This window comes from Piliocolobus tephrosceles, chromosome 16 (genome assembly GCF_002776525.5).
Source record: "Piliocolobus tephrosceles isolate RC106 chromosome 16, ASM277652v3, whole genome shotgun sequence".
NCBI classification, from domain to species: domain Eukaryota; kingdom Metazoa; phylum Chordata; class Mammalia; order Primates; family Cercopithecidae; genus Piliocolobus; species Piliocolobus tephrosceles.
Genome location: NC_045449.1, coordinates 61,069,579 through 61,091,656, shown reverse-complemented (window position 1 = coordinate 61,091,656; position 22,078 = coordinate 61,069,579). Strand labels below are relative to the sequence as shown.

Here is a 22,078-nt window from a genome sequence, read left to right as displayed (position 1 = left end):
TGTGGCATTTCAGTTGGACCCTGAAGGGTAGGTAGAATTTTGACAACAGTAGATGGCAACAAACAGCATAACAGATCAAGAGAATGTGCAAAGAGGTCAGGCATGATAGCTCATGCCTGTAATCCCAGCACTTTGAGAAGCTGAGGAGGGTGGATGGTTTGAGTTCAGGAGTTCGAGACCAGCCTGGTGAACATGATGAAACCCTGTCTCTACAAAAAGTACAAAAATTAGCCGGGCCTGGTGGCACACACCTGCAGTTTCAGCTACTCAGGAGGCTGAAATGCGAGAATCGCTTGAACCCAGGAGGCAGAGGTGGCAGTGAGCCAAGATCACACCACTGCACTATAGCCTGGGTGACAAGAGCAAGACCCTGTCTCAAAAAATAAAAATAAAGAATGTGCAAAGACATGGAAACAGAAAAACTCTATAAAACACACTCAGAAACTGATGAGTATTTCAATTCTACTATTCTACTGGATCTTCCCCTTTGTCCCAGATATTCTCTATTGACATGGCATTGATTGTGATTTGTCATTATTCCTATCTGTTTGTATTTATTTTGTGTTGTTTACTGTCTGTTTCAACCCCTGGGGGTTGACAAACTTTAAACAAAAAAGTCAGATTGTAAATATTTTTGGCTTTGCACACCATATGGCTTCTGTGGCCACTACTCAACTCTGCCATTGTAACACAAAAGCAGCCATAGGCAATACCTTGAGTGCGCCCATGTTCCAATAAAACCTTATTTACAAGAGGTGACAGGCTGGAATTGGCCCTTGGAATGCAGTTTGCAGACCTTTAGAATTTTACATACGTATAATTTTCCAGAATTTTATATACATAGATGCATACAGTATATATGGGGGGGGACTTTTTTCATTTGGCATAATTATTTTTAAATTCTTGCATGTTGTATGTATAAATAGTTCATTCCTTTTCACTGCTGAATAGTATTCCATTGAAAGGATATACCACAATTGTTTGATGCATTCACCTATTGGTGGGTATCTGGATTGTTTCCAGGTTTTGAGTATTCTAAACAAAGCAGGCACAGTTGCTTTTAATTTCTGCCTTTACTCTTTGGTAACTCCTCCTATGTTCTCTTTCAAAAGTGCCTCTTACTTGGCCATGGTTTGAAAACTGATAAGGCTAGGTTGAGGGTATACAGGAGTCCATCACACCATTCTGCCTATTTTTTTTTGTTTCAGTTCAAACTTATTTCCCTTTTATTAAAGTCCAAGTTACCATAGCATGGTTTGGTATTTAATAAAGAAAAGGATGTTCAAATAAGGTAACATGTTATCATCAGCATTTCCAGGGGACTGTTTACAATCAAATAGCAATACCAATAAACCCTTGGGACGCTTGTCCATGGGGTTTACACTTTGTCCAAGCCCAGGTCCTCTGAAGTGGAGATTCCCAATTCATTTAAAGTTGGTCTGAGTTCCTGGATGACATCGAGGTAGATTTTTCTTATGAGGTCCTGCATTGCCCTTAACAACCTCTAGGATGCAAACTGCCCTAGCAAAAGCATTGAACTGTCTGTATGCCTGCAAAGCAACATCAATGATTTGGGGTTCTGGAACCAGATCATAGCCAGCAAGTGTGTTCAATTATTTATGTAGTACCCAGGTGTCTATCTCTGGCTTGTTGAAGCATGTCATCCAGCATGTATCAAACTCCTCATGTGCCTCATACAAACCACGGAAGCAGCAGCAAACTGACTGGATAGTGGTGGTGGGGATAGAAGTGCAGGAGGCCTCAGGGCCCGGGCACAGCGGCAGAGAACAATGGCCAGCATGACAGCAATGAGGACACACAGGCTGAGCTTAGAGAGATGCCCCATTCTCCCTATTTTTCATATAGCCTTAAACTTTTCCATACTGAAGGAAGGAAGGAAGGAAGGAAGGAAGGAAGGAAGGAAGGAAGGAAGGAAGGAAGGAAGGAAGGAAGGAAGGAAAGAAGGAAGGAAGGAAGGAAGGAAGGAAGGAAGGAAGGAAGGAAGGAGAAAATAAAGCACATTATAAAGTACTTTTTCTTGACAGTATTGCCATACTAAAAATATTCAGTAATTCTGTAGCTAAGCTAATGGGTCAAACTTGGGGGCTTTATTTAAAGAAGGTTTAAGTGTAATTCCCATATAATACTATAATCATGGAGAGCATTTGCTAAAAATACAAATTCTTTGTGCTATCTTCAGAACTACTGAATCAAGATCTACCACTCAAGTCATTCTTATGAGCAAGCAGGTTGGAAAACTGGAAAACACTGAATTCTCCTTCTGGATGATCTCACCTCCAATTTGGTTTCATATCAGAAAAAGAGGAACAAGAAATTTAATACCTAATGTAATCTCTTTCTATTCCTATCTTTCCATTTCTCCTCCATCATTCTCAGATTCTCAAAAATACCGAAGGTATTATCTAGCAGCCAACTCATTATGGGGGAAAAAACAGTAATAAGGAGACGATCGATAAGAACTAGAAAGTAACTTGCAAATGGGAAACATAAGGATAAAGGAAGTTAAGTATAAAGAGAAATATGAAGGCCAGCGCACGGTGGTTCACACCTGTAATCCCAGCACTTTGGGAGGCTGAGGCGGGCGGATCACCTGAGCTCAGAAGTTCAAGACCAGCCTGGACAACAAGGAGAAACCTTGCCTCTACTAAAAATACAAAATTGCCGGGCGTGGTGGCAGGCGCCTATAATCCCAGCTTCTTGGGAGGCTGAGGCAGGATAATCACTTGAACCCGGGAGGCGGAGGTTGCGGTGAGCTGAGGTCACACCACTGCACTCCAGCCTGGACCACAAGAGTAAAATTCCGTCTCAAAAAAAAAAAAGATAATTATGTAAGAAGGTGAAACAGCAGACCTTGTCATGTTCTGATTTCTTCTCTTTCAGGTTAAATCAGGGCTTATTTAAGGTAAGGTCACAGCAATCAAGAGCCTAATTACAGAGATGAGGGATGAGGTCTTTGAGATTTTAACCTAGTCTCTAGTTGAGTTGGAGAACTTGGCTAATTTTGTCAGTATCTACTTGGAATTTTGACCACCATGTTTCTCATCCCCCCCCAGAAAAATTACCCAATCCTCAGCACACATTAAACCCTGCCCCAGGCTCCAGGCCAAGTCCTGTGCTCATTTTGGAAAGGTTTATTTGTAGCAATAGTACTAATGGCTATTCACTAAGTCCCTACTGAGGGTCAGGCAAGGGTGAGGCACTTCCATGTGTGATCTGAATCTCAGGCTTCTTATTTCATAAATAAGGAAACTGTGGTCACAGACAATTCCATTGACTTGCCTAAGGTCATAAAAGAAAGATAGTATGAGGTCGGGCGCAGTGGCTCAAGCCTGTAATCCCAGCACTTTGGGAGGCCGAGACGAGCGGATCACGAGGTCAGGAGATCACGACCATCCTGGCTAACATAGTGAAACCCCGTCTCTACTAAAAAATAAAAAAAACTAGCCGGGCGCAGTGGTGGGTGCCTGTAGTCCCAGCTACTAGGGAGGCTGAGGCAGGAGAATGGCGTGAACCCGGGAGGCAGAGCTTGCAGTAAGCTGAGATCCGGCCACTGCACTCCAGCCTGGGCGACAGAGCGAGACTGTCTCAAAAAAAAAAGATAGTATGAGGTTGAAATGAAGATTAGAAACCAAGCCTGTTTGACTCCCCAAACCATGGTTTTTCTAGAAGAAGTATAGTACCATGGGAAGGGAGCTTGGACTCTGGAGCCAGAGTATCTGGGTTCAAACCCTGGCTCTGCCACTTCCCTCTCTGTGCCTCACTTTCCCATTTATAACACAGGAACAGTAACCAAATCTACTTCACAGGATTGTTGCGTAAACAAATCAATACACATAAGTGCTTAGCCCTTATTAAGTACCCCAAGATGATAGTCATTATTACTCTCTGTAAGAGGAATAAGGAGCATGTCCATCTAGCTCTGATCTCGTACTCCAGTTATGATAACCAATCAAAACGTTACCTTGTTCCTGATGCCAAGTTGCCTACTGGTCTTCAGGTTCCCGTTTTTTTAACACAGGGCCTGGTGACCTACTAGGACACAGGTTCCCCTGGGCCTGGGGCATCTTGTCAGTTCCTCCTTTCTCCTGCCCTCACTCCTGCCTCATAAGCGGCATTCTGTCCCTGGGCCCCAGCTCCCAGGTGAAGCACTTTCCAACATGCTTCTCTGCCAGGCAGGCTGCCCACCTCCCCAGCCCACCCACCTTCCGGGAGCATTTCTTTACCTCCTGCTGGCCATCCCTGGTGACCTGTGTGCTGTGCTTTCCAGGACAACTCGCTTTCTTTATAAGCTGTAAATTTGCCCTACTCCAGAGAGAATTTCCAACTCTTTCAAGGTTCTGAGCACTACTGGCCCAATTCTGCATCCTTCAACCCTTTCATATGATACTATTGAATGAGATCATGAAATAGGGTAGGTGTCTCATCATTATGGGCAGGATTCTGTCTTAGCGTAACCACTGTATGCTAGTAGGTGAGTACCAAGAAAAGGAAGTACTCCCACCTCCCTTTCATACTCTGTCAACTGCGCTTTTTTTTTTTTTTTTTTTTTTTTGAGATGGAGTCTCACTCTGTCACCCAGGCTGGAGTGCAGTGGTGCAATCTCGGCTCACTGCAACGTCCACCTCCCGAGTTCAAGCAGTTCTCTGCCTTAGCTCCCAAGTAGCTGGGATTACAGGTGCCCACCACCACACCCAGCTAATTTTTGTATTTTTAGTAGAGACAGGGTTTCACCAACTTGGCCAGGCTGGTCTAGAACTCCTGACCTCGTGATCCACCCGCCTCAGCCTCCCAAAGTGCTGGGATTACAGGCATGAACCACCCAGCCCAGCCCAACTGCTCTATTATACTTGCTCCAGACCCTAGGTAAGAGAGCAATAGTAGACTGCTGTGATGTTGCTTTAATTAACAAGCAGACTCACCTACTAATAGCAAAAACCTTCACCAGGCTGGTGCGGTCGGTGGCTCACCCCTGTAATCCCAGTGCTTTGTGAGGCCAAAGTGGGAGGATCGCTTGAGCCCAGAAGTTCAAGACCAGCCTGGACAACATAGCAAGACCTCATCTCTACAAAAAAATTAGCTGGGTGTGGCAATGCACACCCGTGGTCTCAGCTACTCAGGAGGCTGAGGTGGGAGGATCACTTGGGATTGGGAGGTCGCAGCTGCAGTGAGCTGTGATTGCGCCACTGCACTGCACTCCAGCCTGGGTGACAGAGTGAGACCCTGTCTCAAAAACAAACAAACCAGCCAAAGACCTGTTTAAGCTCCACATTAATATTTTAAAATGTAAAGAGATAGTTAAGTCTTCACTGTGAAAAAATAAAATAAATTAAACAAAACAAAAATTGCACACTACGTTCTCAAGCTATTGGCCTTTTGCTTGTTTAATTCTTGCTAATAAAATATCAGAGTCCTAAAAGGCAAATTTCACTTGTAAATACCACTTGTTTCTTTTTAGTAATGACTTTTTTCAATGAGAGACAGAACAAACACAATGCTTAAAACTGTTTTCCAAAATGTAATTCTGACACATCGCTGATAGGAGCGTAAGTATGCCAATTGCTTTGGAAAACACGTGCACGCACTACACTTCTAGGCGCATACCCTGGAGAGAAACTCACGCACGCACATTCAAGTGTGTTCAGAGCAACAGTGTTCATAATAGCAACCTCTGGAAACAACCCAATCTGTATGGAACGAAGAATAAATAAATACATCATGGCAGATTTATACAAAGGATACTATTTTTTAGCCATAAAGAAATGAATGATTTGGGCTGGGTGCAGTGGCTCATGCCTGTAATCCCAGCACTTTGGGAGGCCAAAGTGAGCGGATCATTTGAGGTCAGGAGTTTGAGACCAGCCTAGACGACATGGTGAAACCCCACCTCTACTAAAAGTACAAAACTAGCGGGGCGTGGTGGCGTGCACCTGTAATCCCAGCTACTTGGGAGGCTAACACAGGAGAATCACTTGAACCTGGGAGGTGGAGGTTGCAGTGAGCCAAGATCATGCCACTGCACTCCAGCCTAGGCGGCAGAGTGAGACTCCATCTCAAAAAAAAAAAAACTTGGCCAGGTGCAGTGGCTCACGCCTGCAATCCCAGCACTTTGGGAGGCGGAGGCCGGTGGATCACCTGAGGTCGGGAGTTCAAGACCAGCCTGACCAACATGGAGAAACCTCGTCTCTACTAAGAATACAAAAATTAGCCAGGCATGGTGACGCATGCCTGTAATCCCAGCTACTCGAGAGGCCGAGGCAGGAGAATTGCTTGAATCCAGGAGGCGGAGGTTGCGGTGAGCTGAGATCGCGCCATTGCACTCCAGCCTGGGCAAAAAGAGCAAAACTCCGTCTCAAAAAAAAAAAAAAAAACTTTTGATCCTAAGCCAGGCAAGGTGGCTCACACGTGTAACCCTAGCACTTTGGGAGGCTGAGGTGGGCGGATTGCCTGAGCTCAGGAGTTCAAGGCCAGCCTGGGCAACATGGTGAAACTCTGTCTCTACTAAAACTACAAAAAAATTAGTTGGGCGTGGTGGTGAATGTCTATAATCCCAGCTACTGGGAGGCTGAGGCAAGAGAATAACTTGAACTGGGGAGGCAGAGATTGCGTTGAATCACGATTGCCCCACTGCACTCCAGCCTGGGCAACAGAGCGAGACTCGGTCTCAAAAAATAAAATAAAACTTTTAAACCTTTTGTGGTTCACAAGCACAGAGATTGGGTTTTCACACTCGTGTGAGATGTGCCTCTCTCAAACCTTATTATGACATCAGCACATTGCCTATCTGATGTAAAAAATAATTTATTTTAGATTTTATTTTTTTGAGATGGAGTTTCGTTCTTGTTGCCCAGGCTGGACGTGATCTCGGTTCATACAACCTCCGCCTCCTGGGTTCAAGCAATTCAGGCTAATGCCTCAGCCTCCTGAGTAGCTGGGATTACACACACCTGGCTAATTTTGTATTTTTAGTAGAGACAGGGTTTCTCCATGTTGGTCAGGCTGGTCTCAAACTCCTGACCTCAGGTGATCTGCCCAGCTCGGCCTCCCAAAGTGCTGGGATTACAGGTGTGAGCCACCACGCTGGCCTTATTTTAGTTTTTTTAAATTTAAAACTTTTGTGTTTTAAAGGTCACTATGAAAAAGTGAAAAGACAACCCACAGAATGGAAGAAAATGTTTGTAAATCAAATATTTGATGGGGGTCTAGCATCAAGAACATACGAGGAAGTTTTACAACTCAACAATAGAAGACATGTAACCCAACTGAAAACTAGACAAAGGATTTGAACAGAAATTTATTCAAAGAAGATATACAAATTGCCGGTAGATGAAAAGATTTCCAACATGATTCGTCATTAGGGAAATGCAAATCAAAACCACAATGAGCTATCACTTCACACCTACTAGAATGGCTAGGACCAAAAAGACAGAAAGTACAGTGCTGACCAGGATGCAGAGAAACTGGAACCATCGTATACTGTAGGTGGGAATGTAAAACGGTGCAGGCACTGTGGAAAACAGCTTGGCAGTTCCTCAAAAACCTAAACATAGAATTACATATGACCCAGCAAATCCACCCCTAGGTATATGTCCCAAAGAATTGAAAACAAGTGATTAAATAAAAGCTTGTACGTGAATGTTCATAGCAGCGTTGTTCATAATAGCCAAAAACTGGAAACAACCCAAATGTCCAATAATATAAATGTTGTATATCCATGCAATCAAACATTATTAGGCCATGAGGCCAGGCATGGTGGCTCACACCTGTAATCCCACCGATTTAGGAGGAAGAGGTGGAGGGATGACTTGAGGCCAGGAGTTCGAGACCAACCTGGCCAACATGGTGAAACCCTGCCTCTACTAAAAATACAAAAATTAGCCAGGCGTGGTGCCACACATCTGTAATCCCAGTTATTCGGGAGGCTGAGGTGGGAGGATCTCTTGAACCTGGGAGGCGGATGTTGCAGGGGGCTGAGATCGCACCAAAGCACTCCAGCCTGCTAGATAGAGCGAGACTTTATCTCAAAAAACAAACAAACAAATAAAAATCTTATATATATAATTAAGCCATGAAAAGGAATGAAGTACTTACTGCTTCATGCTGCACCACACAATTTTATTAAACATTATGCTAAGCAAAAGAACCCAAACATGAAGGTCACACATTGTATGACTCCATTTACATGAAATGTCTGGAACAGGCAAATCCGTAAGGATAGAAAGTATAAATTAGTAGCTGCCAGTGGTTGGGGAAACCGGGAAATGGGGAGTGCCTGCCAACGGATACGAGGTTTCTTTTGGGAGTAGTGAAAATATTCTAGAATTAGCCAAGCAGGGTGACACACACCTGAAATCCAGCTACTCAGGAGGCTGAAGCAGGAGAATTGCTTGAGCCCAGGAGTTTAAAGCTGAAGTGCGTGATGATCGTGCCTGTGAAAAGCCACTGTACTCCAGCCCAAGCAACACAGCAAGACCCAATCTCCAAAAAAGGAAAAGAAAATATTCTAGAATTGAATAGTGGTGATGGGTGCACAACCTTCAGAATACTAAAAACCAGGGATCTGTACATTTGTTTAAAAGAATTAATTTTGTGGCATGTGAATGATATCTCTTTGAAAATTTACTAGGAAAAAATAGCAAGTTATTGAAAACTAAATCCTCTATAATGCCATATGTATAGAAGGTCTGGGATCAAGAAGAGGCATATACAAAATGTTGAATAGGGACCAGGCATGGTGGCTCACACTTATAATCCCAGCACTTTGGAGGCCAAGACGGGAGGATCACCTGAGCTCAGGAGTTCAAGACCAGCCTGGGCAACATGACGAAACCCCATCTCTACTAAAAATACAAAAAATTGCCAAGACAAGCCTAAGCCAAAAGAACAAAGCTGGAGGCATCACGCTACCTGATGCCTGTACTATACTACAAACTATACTACAAGGCTACAGTAACCAAAACAGCATGGTACTGGTACCAAAACAGAGATATAGACCAATAGAACAGAACAGAGCCTTCAGAAATATTACCATACATCTACAGCCATCTGATCTTTGACAAACCTGACAAAAACAAGAAATGGGGAAAGGATTCCCTACTTAATAAATGGTGCTGGGAAAATTGGCTAGCCATAAGTAGAAAGCTGAAACTGGATACTTTCCTTACTCCTTATACAAAAATTAATTCAAGATGGATTAGAGACTTAAATGTTAAACCTAAAACCATAAAAACCCTAGAAGAAAACCTAGGCAATACCATTCAGGACATAGGCATGGGCAAGGACTTCATGTCTAAAGCACCAAAAGCAACGATAACAAAAGTCAAAATTGACAAATGGGCTCTAATTAAACTAAAGAGCTTCTGCACAGCAAAAGAAACTACCGTCAGAGTGAACAGGCAACCTACAAAATGGGAGAAAATTTTTGCAATTTACTCATCTGACAAAGGGCTAATATCCAGAACCTACAAAGAACTCAAACAAATTTACAAGAAAAAAACAACCCCATCAAAAAGTGGGCAAAGGATATGAACAGACACTTCTCAAAAGAAGACATTTATACAGCCAACAGACACATGAAAAAATGCTCATCATCACTGGCCATCATCACAGAAATGCAAATCAAAACCACAATGAGATACCATCTCATACCAGTTAGAATGGCAATCATTAAAAAGTCAGGAAACAACAGGTGCTGGAGAGGATGTGGAGAAATAGGAACACTTTTACACTGTTGGTGGGACTGTAAACTAGTTCAACCATTGTGGAAGACAGTGTGGCGATTCCTCAAGGATCTAGAACTAGAAATACCATTTGACCCAGCCATCCCATTACTGGATATATACCCAAAGGATTATAAATCATGCTGCTATAAAGACACATGCACACATATGTTTATTGTGGCACTATTCACAATAGCAAAGACTTGGAATCAACCCAAATGTCTATCAGTGACAGACTGGATTAAGAAAATGTGGCACATATACACCATGAAATACTATGCAGCCATAAAAAAAGGATGAGTTTGCGTCCTTTGTAGGGACATGGATGCAGCTGGAAACCATCATTCTTAGCAAACTATCGCAAGAACAGAAAACCAAACACCACATGTTCTCACTCATAGGTGGGAATTGAACAACAAGATCACTAGGACACAGGAAGGGGAACATCACATATCGGGGCATATTGTGGGGAGAGGGGAGAGGGGAGGGATAGCATTAGGAAATACACCTAATGTAAATGATGAGTTAATGGGTGCAGCACACCAACATGGCACACATATACATATGTAACAAACCTGCACATTGTGCACATGTACCCTAGAACTTAAAGTATAAAAAAAAAACAAAATACAAAAAATTAGCTGAGCATGGTGGAGCATGCCTGTAATCCCAGCTACTCGGGAGGCTGAGGCAGGAGAATCGCTTGAACCCAGAAGGCAGAGGTTGCAGTAAGCTGAGATCATGACGCTGCACTCCTGCCTGGGCAACAGAGCAAAGACCCTGTCTCAAAAAAAAACAGAAAGAAAGAAAATGTTGAATACACTCATAACATTCTACTTATTGAACTGGATAATAGGTTTATGGGTAAATTGATTCATATCTGTGCAATATCCAATAAAAAATAAAAATTTTAAAACAGCAATATATTTTTCTTGTTTTTTAAGCCACGATCAACACAAAATTAAATCTAATTTTTTTTTTTTGAGACAGAGTCTTGCTCTGTCACTCAGGCTGGAGTACAGTGGCGCAATCATGGCTCACTGCAGCCCTGAACTCCCAGACTCAAGTGATCCTCACACCTCAGCCTCCCCAGTAGCTGGGATTACAGTCATGAGTCACTGCGCCCGTCCCTAAATCCGAATTTTTTGTTTTGAAACAGAGTCTCACTCTGTTGCCCAGGCTGGAGTGCTGTGGCATGATCTTGGCTCACTGCAACCTCCACCTCCTGGGTTCAAGCGATTCTCATGCCTCAGCCTCCCAAGTAGCTGGGATTATAGGCGTGTGCCATCATGCTTGGCTAATTTTTGTATTTTTAGTAGAGACAGGGTTTCACCATGTTGGCCAGGCTAGTCTCAAACTCCTGACCTCAGGTGATCTGCCCGCCTCAGCCTCCCAAAGTGCTGGGATTATAGGCGTGAGTCACGGTGGCTGGCCCTAAATCTGAATTTAAATGACCATAAACTGGTAGTCAACCACAACTAAGCAACCACCATGTGCAAAGCACTATCAAAGCTCCTACAGGGAGTTAAAAAAGAGGCAATAACAATCATAATCCTACAAGGAACCCATAATCTAAACCATGCCCAGCCACCGGCCCCAGAAAGCCATAAACCAGCTTCCCCGTAGAATAATCTTAGCCAAGCTTTTGTCATTCCCAGCAGCGGCTATTAGTTTAAGCAACTCATTTCATACAATTAAAATATTAAATATGTTTTACTTTGTGCTTCAAAAATATATTTTGACAATCTCTTTCATCTCCCTTTTATAAGTCTCCTTTTAAAGGACTCAGGAGGGATGCAGGTTTAGAGCATGCTTGGTGAATTGTAAAGAACTTGTTTACAAGGCTTAGTTTTTCACTTGAAGTCATGTATTTTTAAAGCCCTGCCTTAAATGATATCTTTAGATTATCACACATTCTCATCTAGGCTCTATTACATCTTAGTTTCTGAATATTCATATAATGACATCTTAAAGTGCCTGTTTGCAAGATACAGTCTAGATAGACATAGTTTTCTAAAAATCAATCAAGGTTTCCCTCAAGATTTATAATAGCTTGAAGGTAATCTAAAATTGTATCTATGTTTCTGGTTTTACCAAAGAATGGCAAATGCAAATAATGTTAACTTGAACGGTCTCTTTCCACTGAGAATGTTCATATTCTTAATTTACATTACAGTTTTGAAGATGTATGTCCAGAAATGTTATCATTCCAGTAAATAACTGAGGAACATATTCCCATTTTAGGATATTTAGGATATTGGTACAAATAACTTGACAATGAATTAACATCAACTTCTCTTTGGTTATGCAAAACAATGGTGTTGCTGGAATGGAATTTGTAGCCAAAGAGCCCAAGAATTTTGTTCGTTTGTTTTGAGATAGAGCCTGACTCTGTCGCCCAGGCTGGGGTGCAGTGGTGCAATCTCGGCTCACTGCAACCTCTGCCTCCCAGGTTCAAGGGATCCTCCTGTCTCAGCCTCCCAAGTAGCTGGGATTACAGGCACCCGCCCACCACACGTGGCTAATTTTCCTATTTTTAGTGGAGAAAGGGTTTCAGGATGTTGGCCAGGCTGCTCTCAAACTCCTGACCTCAGGTGATCCACCCACCTCAGCCTCCCAGAAAGGTGGGATTACAGCCGTGAGCCACCGTGCCTGACCAAGCCCAGGGTTTACACCCAGCTCTGCCATTAATGATCGGGGTAATTTTGTCAAATCCTCTAAGCCTCAATTTCCATGTGTGTTAAATGAGATACTAGGATCCACCTTGGAGGATAACTGCAAAATTGACATGAGATGATTAAGACATTGGGCCTGGCCCACTAGAATGTTCCATAAATGTTGGCCCTCTGTGGTTTCCCTTCCCCTTAAAACAAAGCCTTGCTAAATAATGTCCACACAGACACACATATAATTATAATTAAATGTTTATACACTAAAAAAGTTGGCTTCACCATTTTCTAAATTTTCTCCTCTGTATACGAAATTATAATCTTAAACTGTTTCTCAAAATATCTAATGAGAAGCTTATTTTTAAAATTAAAACAAATGAGCAAGTAGGGAATAGTTCATTTTTAGCCTTGATGAATATAATTGAGGGTTTCATTTCTATACCCAAATACCTACTGGTTTCTGCAACAAAGGAAAGCAGTCATGACTTTTTTTTTTTTTTAGAGATGGGGTCCCACTATGTTGCCCAGGCTAGTCTCAAACTCCTGGACTCAAGCAATCCTCCCGCCTCGGCCTCTTGGGATTACAGGCACAAGCACTGCACCCAGCCAGACCTATGTTTTATGATTTAGATGTTACTGAAAAGTCAGTGACTTAGAGAAAGACACAAAGGCATGCTTATCACATCTGCCACGCAGCTAAGAGGAATGGTTAATATAGATATAACAGAAGCAAGAATCAAAAGTGTGGTCAGTCCAGGCGCAGTGGCTCACGCCTGTAATCCCAGCACTCTGGGAGGCCAAGGCGGGCAGATCACTTGAGGTCAGGCGTTCCGGACTAGTCTGGCCAACATTTAGTGTAACTCCATCTCCACTAAAAATACAAAAATCAGCCAGTCATGGTGGTGGGCACCTGTAATCCCAGCTACTTGGGAGGCTGAGGCAGGAGAATCACTTGAGCCTGGGAGGGGGAGGTTGCAGCGAACAGTGATTGTGCCACTGCACTCCAGCCTGGGCAACAGAGCGAGACTCCATCTCAAAAAACAAACAATAAAAACATGTGGTCAAACTTGAAACTAGTGGATGCCATTCATTGCATTAGTTTCAAAGTCCTATGGTTATGGTTGCTGTGGTATGGCTGCTTGTTTCTAGCAGAACACATACCCACAGGTTAGAGAGACAGCTTTGTCAGGAAACGGGGGAGGAGTCGGGAGGTGGAGAAGACCAAGTGTAACTGACCACCTTGTCAGAAGCAGCCAGCAGTTTGATGCAGCTTCTGAAAATGACAGTGCTAGTGTTAAAGCTGAAGTTCCAGTGATTTCAGCATTGGTCTTCCAATATCTAAGATCAGTAAATAATGGCCCATGGGCCAAATGCAGCCCACAGCCTGTTTTCGTACGCCTCTCTAACTACAAATGGGTTTTGCATTTTTAAATGGTTGGGGGAAAAAAAAAAGCATAAGGCACATAATATTTTGTGGCATGTGAAAATCTTATGAAATTCAAATTTCAGTGTCCATAAATAAAATGTTACGGGAACACAGCCACGCCTATTCATTTACATGTTGCCCTATGCCTACTTTCATGTTACAAGGTCAGAGTTGAGTAGTTGCAACAGAGACCTTACGGCTTGCAAGTCTCAAATATTGCTATCTGGCAGTTTGCAGAAAAAGTTGGTTGACCTCTGCTCTAACCCATTGCATTCAATATTTTCTAAAGGACAATAAGAAAGAGGAACCACAGGAATGATGAGGGAGACAAAAGCATTTCATAAATTCAATCTGAAGGAATTGAAAGTAGTAAGCCAGTGGAAGAGAAGACCAAAGGGACAACATTCTAGATTTTTTTTTTTTTTTTTTTTTGAGATGGAGTCTCACTCTGTCCTCTAGGCTTGAGTGCAGTGGCACGATCTCAGCTAACTGCAACCTCCGCCTCCTGGGTTCAAGCAATTCTCTGCCTCAGCCTCCTGAGTATCTGGGATTACAGGCGTCCACCACCATTTTTGTATTTTTAGTAGAGACAGGGTTTCACCATCTTGGCCAGGCTAGTCTTGAACTCCTGACCTCGTGATCTACCTGCCTCGGCCTCCCAAAGTGCTGGGATTTCAGGCAAGAGCAACCGTACCCAGCCAACATTATAGATTTCTTTAAATGTTTAAAGAGTCAGCACGAGGAAGGGGCTTGTGTTTGTGTCACTATAGCGGTAGAAACAATCCTGAAAGCTCTAAGGAATCAGATACCAATTAAACACGAGAAAGCATCTTCCAACAAATCAAAGTGGAAAACTGCAGAGGTTATATTACCAAAAAGAGCCCACACCTAAGTGATAGCTGGTACTAAGCCCAAAGGCAAGATGATTGCCACCCAAGATTATCATAGAAAGGACTCTCAAGTGGGTAGGAAGTTGAACTGGTTTAATACGCAGGTTCTTTCTATGATTTTATCTCAAAATAAAGAAAATGGGCCAGGCACGGTGGCTCACGCCTGTAATCCCAACACTTTGGGAGACAAAGGCGGGTGGATCACTTGAGGTCAGGAGTTTGAGACCAGCCTGGTCAACATGGTGAAACCCCGTCTCTACTAAAAATACAAAAATTAGCTGGGTGTGGTGGCGCATGCTTGTAATCCCAGCTACTTGGGAGGCTGAGGCAGGAGAATTGCTTGAACCCAGGAGGCGGAGGTTGCAGTGATGTGGTGAGCTGAGATGGCGCCACTGCACTCCAGACTGGGTGACATGACAGAGCGAGACTCCATCTCAAAAAAAAAAAAAAAAACACAGAAAGAGTGAAAGAAAACAATCATAATTGGCAGGTGAAAGTGTAAAGAAAAATTTCTGCTGCCACATTCACTAAGGATTAGACTCACAGGGAAATCTTTTATTATATATATATATTTTTATATATATATAGTTATATGTAATAAATACATATCAATTAAAATGCGCATGTTAAAAAGAGGCCTTTCATTTAAATAGAGTACATCAGCTATAAGAAGAATCACATTAGGAAAAGAAGGGTTATTTTTAGAAAGAGGGCTCCGGTTACACAAAATAAGGAAAGGACATCCACTGCTAAATAAAATGAACTGAAATCTTTCCTTGTGTTACTACAGGAAATCAGCATGGCACTACTTGAAAGAGGAAAAAAGTCTATATATAAAACGGAAAGGGGGAGGAATGCGTTTTAAAAAAATGCTAAACTATAAACTACAGTTAAGGGCACAGTCGTGTGACTTATTTGCACCAGACTTCTTCGCAAAATAGTTTTGCAAATGACTTCCCAAAGCACAGCCACCTGTTAGGCTGTTACTTTGGCCTATTTCCAATGGCAATCTTGTCACCCGAGCAAGAGACACACCACCATAGCAACATAAACATCAGGGTGCTGGAGAATGAAATTTAAAGTAGCAATTTATAGCCCCTGCAGGGCTGGAAATAAAGTAATCCTTAAGCCTTTATGACTATGACACAACATTCCCACTGGGCAAACTTAGATCCCATGGACATCTCAGGATTTGCCATTGGCCATTTGGAAAGCAGAGAGTCCAAAATACCTATTGCACTAGAGGGTACCCCTAAAATAAAGGCATTTTAAAGTGTGAGACAGTGTCTAGTCCACCATGATCCCTAGGTGTTTTCACACTCCCCACAAATGGACAATGACCACGACCCCTTGTATTTGCAGAGTAGGCTCCATATTGCATGAGATCAGCCCCTAATACAGGCCAAAAGAGGGCATTTGACAGTTGAGAAAATTGACAGGTGAGGCCCAGGAAAATAAGTCTTTCTCAATCAAATCATTGATATCACACAGCAAGGACAGACCAGATCTTCTGTGTCCACACTCTTCCACAGTACTACACCAACCCCAACCCTGAGCAACTTAAAGGTACTTTGGCTCAGGGAGATAAAATGCAAAGGTGTTTCATCAATAAGAGGGTAGAGTAAAATGAAAGAAAAACCAAGTTTAAAGTGACTACGCCTCTTTTCAGGGGTAAATTTTTGCATTGTTGGAATTTGCCGTTTGATATTGGAATACATTCTTAAATAAATGTGGTTATGTTATACATCATTTTAACGCACATTTTTTCACTTTTTTTGCTAATGACTTATTACTTGCTGTTTATTTTATATTTATTTTAGACTATGGAAATGATGTTAGACAAAAAGCAAATTCGAACAATTTTCTTATTCGAGTTCAAAATGTGTGGTAAAGCAGTGGAGACAACTCTCAACATCAACAACCCATTTGCCCCCAGGAATGGCTACAGAATGTACAGTGCAGTGGTGGTTCAAGAAGTTTTTCAAAGGAGACAAGAGCCTTGAAGATGAGGAGCATAGTGGCCGGCCATTGAAAGTTGACAACGACCAACTGAGAACAACCACCAAAGCTTATCCTCTGCTGGGCGCAGTGGCTCATACCTATAATCCCAGCACTTTGGGAGGCCGAGGTGAGCAGATCTCATAAGGTCAGGAGTTGCAGACCAGCCTGGCTAACACGGTGAAACCCCGTCTCTACTAAAAATACAAAAGTTAGCCGGGTATGCTGGCATGTGCCTGTATGACATGTATGGCATGTGCTGGGACTACAGGCACCCGCCACCACGCCCGGCTAATTTTTTGTATTTTTAGTAGAGACAGGGTTTCACCGTGTTAGCCAGGATGGTCTTGATCTCCTGACCTCGTGATCCGCTCGCCTCGGCCTCCCAAAGTGCTGGGATTACAGGCGTGAGCCACCACGCCCGGCCTTGAACACTTTTAAGTATTGATGCAAAAGCAAGTGGTCAGCTGTGACCAAATTCGCAATTCAAAAAGATCTAAGAAAAGCAGAAAGCAAGCTGAACATCCTGACTGGAGATGAGACACACCCAAACGTGTGTCTTGAGGTGGCTGCAAAGTCCTCTGGTCTGAGCCAGGGTGAGCAGGTTTTACCCCAGCCCATGATTTTGAGAGATGTTCAGGGCAGATCCTGCACTCAGCAGAGAGCCACAAAAGCCTGGACTCTAGCCCTAAAATCCCAATCCATTAACCCCGACGTCATTTCGCCACTGCATCTTTTTACTTTGTTCTTAACTTTTCTCAAAAAGAGAGAGGCCTGGAAGACCCTTGGGGCAGTTCCTTCTCCAGGTCTAGAGAACAGATTGTTGGCCAGGACAGCACTGAGGTAGCATTCTGGAGATGAAAAATAGATGAATCCATGATGAAGCTTTTGTGATACCAGGGATCTGGCTGCTTTTGATCTAAGAACCAGTACTAAACTCCCTCTTTAAAAAATAAAGTGTTCGCGGCCAGGCACGGTGGCTCACGCCTGTGGTCCCAGCTACTCAGGAGGCTAAGGCTTCAGCTCAGGGAGGTGAAGGCTGCAGTGAGCAGTGATTGCACCACTGCACCCTGGTTTGGGCAACAGAGAGAGACCCCATCTCAAAAAATAAAAATAAGGCCAGGTGTGGTGGCTCATGCCTGTAATCCCAGCACTTTGGGAGGCCGAGGCTGGTGGATCACCTGAGGTCAGGAGTTTGAGATAAGCCTGGTCAACATGATGAAACCCCATCTCTACTAAAATACAAAAATCAGCCAGGTGTGGTGGCGGGTGCCTGTAATCCCAGCTACTTAGGAGGCTGAGGCAGAAGAATTGCTTGAACCTGAGGGCAGAGGTTGCAGTGAGCTGAGATCACGCCACTGCACTCCAGCCTGGGCAACAGAGGGAGACTCTGTCTCAAAAATAAAAGAAAGAAAAATAAAAAATAAAGATAAGATGGTTTCTGACAAACATAACCAAAATGTAAAAGAAACAACTCCTAGAGAACATGGTCAAAAAGCTGAGCACCTACGTAAATAATGGCTAATTTTAAGCATACTTACCCCTTCAAAAGTGTTTTTCTTGAAAAGGCTTAAGGGGATTATTCCATTTGGACCCCTGATAGCCTAATTACCTTAAAAACACACATGCACACACAACCACCACCAACCTCCTTTTCAGACACATTTTGGCAAAAAGAAAAATCTCAAAGTATGCCCATATCTGCAGTACTATAAGTCACACTGCTGAAAAGCATAATTACACTCAGCTGTGTCCAAGTTGCCATCAAACACAATCCAAAAGAGGTGAACTATTAAGTCCTGAATCTAAAGATTTTCCATTTTGAACATGATGCCTCTTCATGAGCAGCAAAAACATAGTATCAAAAAATGAGCATTTGTCATGGCCTTCAATAGCCTAAGGTTTGAGTCTCCAGCCTGCAAGCTACAATCTGTACCCTGAAGACTAAATGCAATTCTAGTCACCAAACTCTTGGCACTTGGGTGAGGGGCAGGATTAAAAAATCACATTTATATCTTTAAACCTATCTCATTTTCACAGCATTTTTAAGTATTGAGAAAACCACTTTCATCCACTATGTCACTTTTATGGAGGCTACAATAATCCAGAATGATGATTCATGTGGGATGTAAAGGCCACATCAGTCTTTTCATCAGCACCAGCATCACTGTTATTATTTCAAGTTAGGGAAAACTCAGCAAAATGTTCTTGATGGAGGACCATGCCACCAGGGCACTAACTATAGGAAATTTACACATTTCAGACAACATGCTCCTCGGCTCAAGCACAGACTTCTCTAGTAATAACCCCTGTTTTCAAAACTACCTGTCCAGGCCAGGTGTGGTGGTTCTCACCTGTAATCCCAGCATTTTGGGAGGCTGAGGAAGGAGGATTGCTTGAGGCTAGGAATTCCAGACCAGCCTGGGCAATGTAACAAGACACTTCCCAACCCATGTCTACAAAAAGAAAAAAATTAGCCAGACATGGTGGTGCAGGCCTGTTGGTCCTAGCTACTCAGGAGGATAGCATAAGCCCAGGAGTGTGAGGCTACAGTGAGTCATGATGGTGCCTGGGCAACAGCGTGGGACCGCATCTCTTAAAAAAAAAAAAGAAAAAACCTGTCCAGATAAACAGGTGATTACAGATCCCTTTTCTCAGCCATCTATCCAATGATGTTTTTCTACTTTAATTGCTAATTACCAATTTAATAACAGCGCTGTTTTCTATAACTTTTAAAATATATACATAAATACATACGGGGTCTCACTATGTTGGCTAGGCTGTTCTTGAACTCCTAGGCTCAAGCGATCCTCCTACCTCATCCTCCCAAAGTGTTGATTATAGGTGTGAACCACTGCTCCTGGCAACCATTTTTTTTTTTCTTGAGACGGGGTCTTGCTATCGCCCAGATTAGATTGCAGTGGCACGATCTCAGCTCACTGCAATCTCTGCCTCCTGGGTTCAAGTGATTCTTCTGCCTCACCCTCCCGAGTAGCTGAGACTACAGGCACCCGACACTACACCCAGCTACTTTTTGCATTTTTCATAGAGACAGGATTCACCATATTGACCAGGCTGGTCTCGAACTCCTGACCTCGTGTTCTGCCCACCTTAGCTTTGCAAAGTGCTGGGATTACAGGCGTGAGGCACAGCGCCCTGCCCATCTTATTTTTTAAAGAGGGAGTTTAGTACTGACTCTTATATCAAAAGTAGCCAAATCCCTGGTATCACAGAAGAGATACCATCTCACATAGTGAGATGGGTCTCACTATGTGGCCCAGGGTGGTCTCAAATTCCTAGACTCAAGTGATCCTCCCGCCTTGACCTCCTAAAGTGCTGGGATTACAGGCATAGAGCCACCAAGCCTGGCCTTCTTTAACGTCTGTGTTGTAGATGTGTAATGTTTTGGTAACAGTAAGGGTTAAATAAATACCTTTTGTCCCTAGTAGGAAAACGCTTCTCAGACTGGATTGAAACTCTGAAGACCAACGTTTTTCTAGATACTTTTTTGGATAGTGTTCATGACAAACTGCTCCTTGAAAGTGACAGGACCATTGTACTATAAAATCTAATAAAGCCCAGGTCATTGGCTATAGGGAGTTGAAAGCTCTATTTGTAGATATCACTAACAGAGTTGACAAGAATGAAAACGTTACACGGTTAAGGCCGGGCGCAGTGGCTCACGCCTGAAATCCCAGCACTTTGGGAGGCCAAGGCTGGCAGATCACGAGGTCAGGAGATTGAGACCATCCTGGCTAACACAGTGAAACCCCATCTCTACTAAAAATACAAAAAATTAGCCGGGCGTGGTGGGGGGGTGCCTGTAGTCCCAGCTACTCGGGAGGCTGAGGCAGGAGAATGGCGTGAACCCGGGAGGCGGAGCTTGCAGTGAGCCAAGATCGCACCACTGCACTCCAGCCTGGGCGACAGAGCAAGATTCCATCTCAAAAAACAAACAAACAAACAAACAAAAAACTGTATACTCAAAAAGGTTTAAGATGGCAAATGTTGTTACGTGTATTTTTACACATTTTTCTTCTTCTTCTTTTTTTTTGAGGTGGAATCTTGCTCTGTAGCCCAGGCTGGCGTGCAGTGGTGTGATCTTGGCACACCTCAACCTCTGCCCCCTGGGTTCAAGCAATTCTCCTGCCTCAGCCTCCCGGGTAGCTGGGGTCACAGGCATGCACCACCACGCCCAGCTAGCTTTTTTGTATTTTTAGTAGAGCTGGGGTTTCACCATGTTGGCCAACTCCTGATCATGGTTTCCAACTCCTGACCTCAAGTAATCCGCCTGCCTTGGGCTCCCAAAGTGCTAGGATTATAGGTGTAAGCCACCGTGCCCAGCCATTTTAACACATTTTTTAAAAAACAGTAAATATTAATTAAAAACTCACCAGGATATACACATCCAATAAAGTGCAGTCCCCTTCAAATAGTTCCTTTTAGGTGATAACATGTTTATTTCAATAGTGCCGATACAAAGCAAAACATCTTTGAATCTCCCCTGGGGAATCTAGGGCAGGTTTAGGGGTGCTTTTTTCATTATTTTTAATATTCTTCATCATTTTGAATTTTGAAAAGTCTTTTAGAGTTCCAGTTTCAAAATAATAACCGTGTTAAACTTAAAAATATTTATTTTAGCCAGGCACAGTGGCTCACACCTATAATCCCAGCACTTTGGGAGGCCAAGGCTGGTAGATCACTTGCGCTTGGGAGTTTGAGACCAGCCTGGACAACATGGTGAGACCCTGGTCTCTGAAAAAAAAATTATTTTAGTCCCCATGCAGTGTGACTATAAAACAATAATGTTAATCTGGCTGTGTGGTTTAGAAACTGGATCTGGAAGCACCGCTAGTAAAAGTGAGCTGGGGTTTTCCAAGGCGCAGGCATCTCAGAGGGAAGGGTAAATATGTAACTCTGAATAGTACATTCTGATCATTTTAAATACCTTCCAATTTGCTTACCTCCACCTGAAGAATTTTAAGTTTTCAACTAAATGTGCCAAAGACATGGTGCTGCTTGTGTGTTCCCATCATTTTCAGATACTAATTTTGAGAAACTCACAGGTGCTCATGAACTAACATCTCTGCTGATGACGCCTCTGAAAGCCAAAGGTTTTTACTGCCATTAAAAGGAATAATTGCCAAGAGTGTAGGGGTGGTTCTCTTTTTAGAGCACGAACTACAAAAGTTATTTGCAAAGAGGAATATGATTCATTTATCAGAGTTAAACTGAAGAATGTCACTTGGTTTAATACTTAAGTAAAATCGATCATTTGATGGGACATAAAATTTCTGGACCACTTTCTTCTGTTACTGGGACAGAACATCTACCTTTCCCTAATTATTTCCTTTTATA

General features: G+C 43.0%; 1 protein-coding gene and 1 non-coding gene across 2 annotated transcripts in view; one reads left to right on the top strand and one right to left on the bottom strand.

Annotated features, from left to right (window-relative positions):
• PITPNC1 (phosphatidylinositol transfer protein cytoplasmic 1) overlaps positions 1 to 22,078 on the bottom strand; it is a 312,387-nt gene that overhangs the window by 275,175 nt on the left and 15,134 nt on the right. The gene's annotated exons all lie outside the window — the stretch shown is intronic.
• LOC111542611 lies at positions 6,707 to 6,808 on the top strand. Its single transcript, XR_002731613.1, has one exon. It is a non-coding gene; the product is annotated as a small nucleolar RNA U13 (small nucleolar RNA).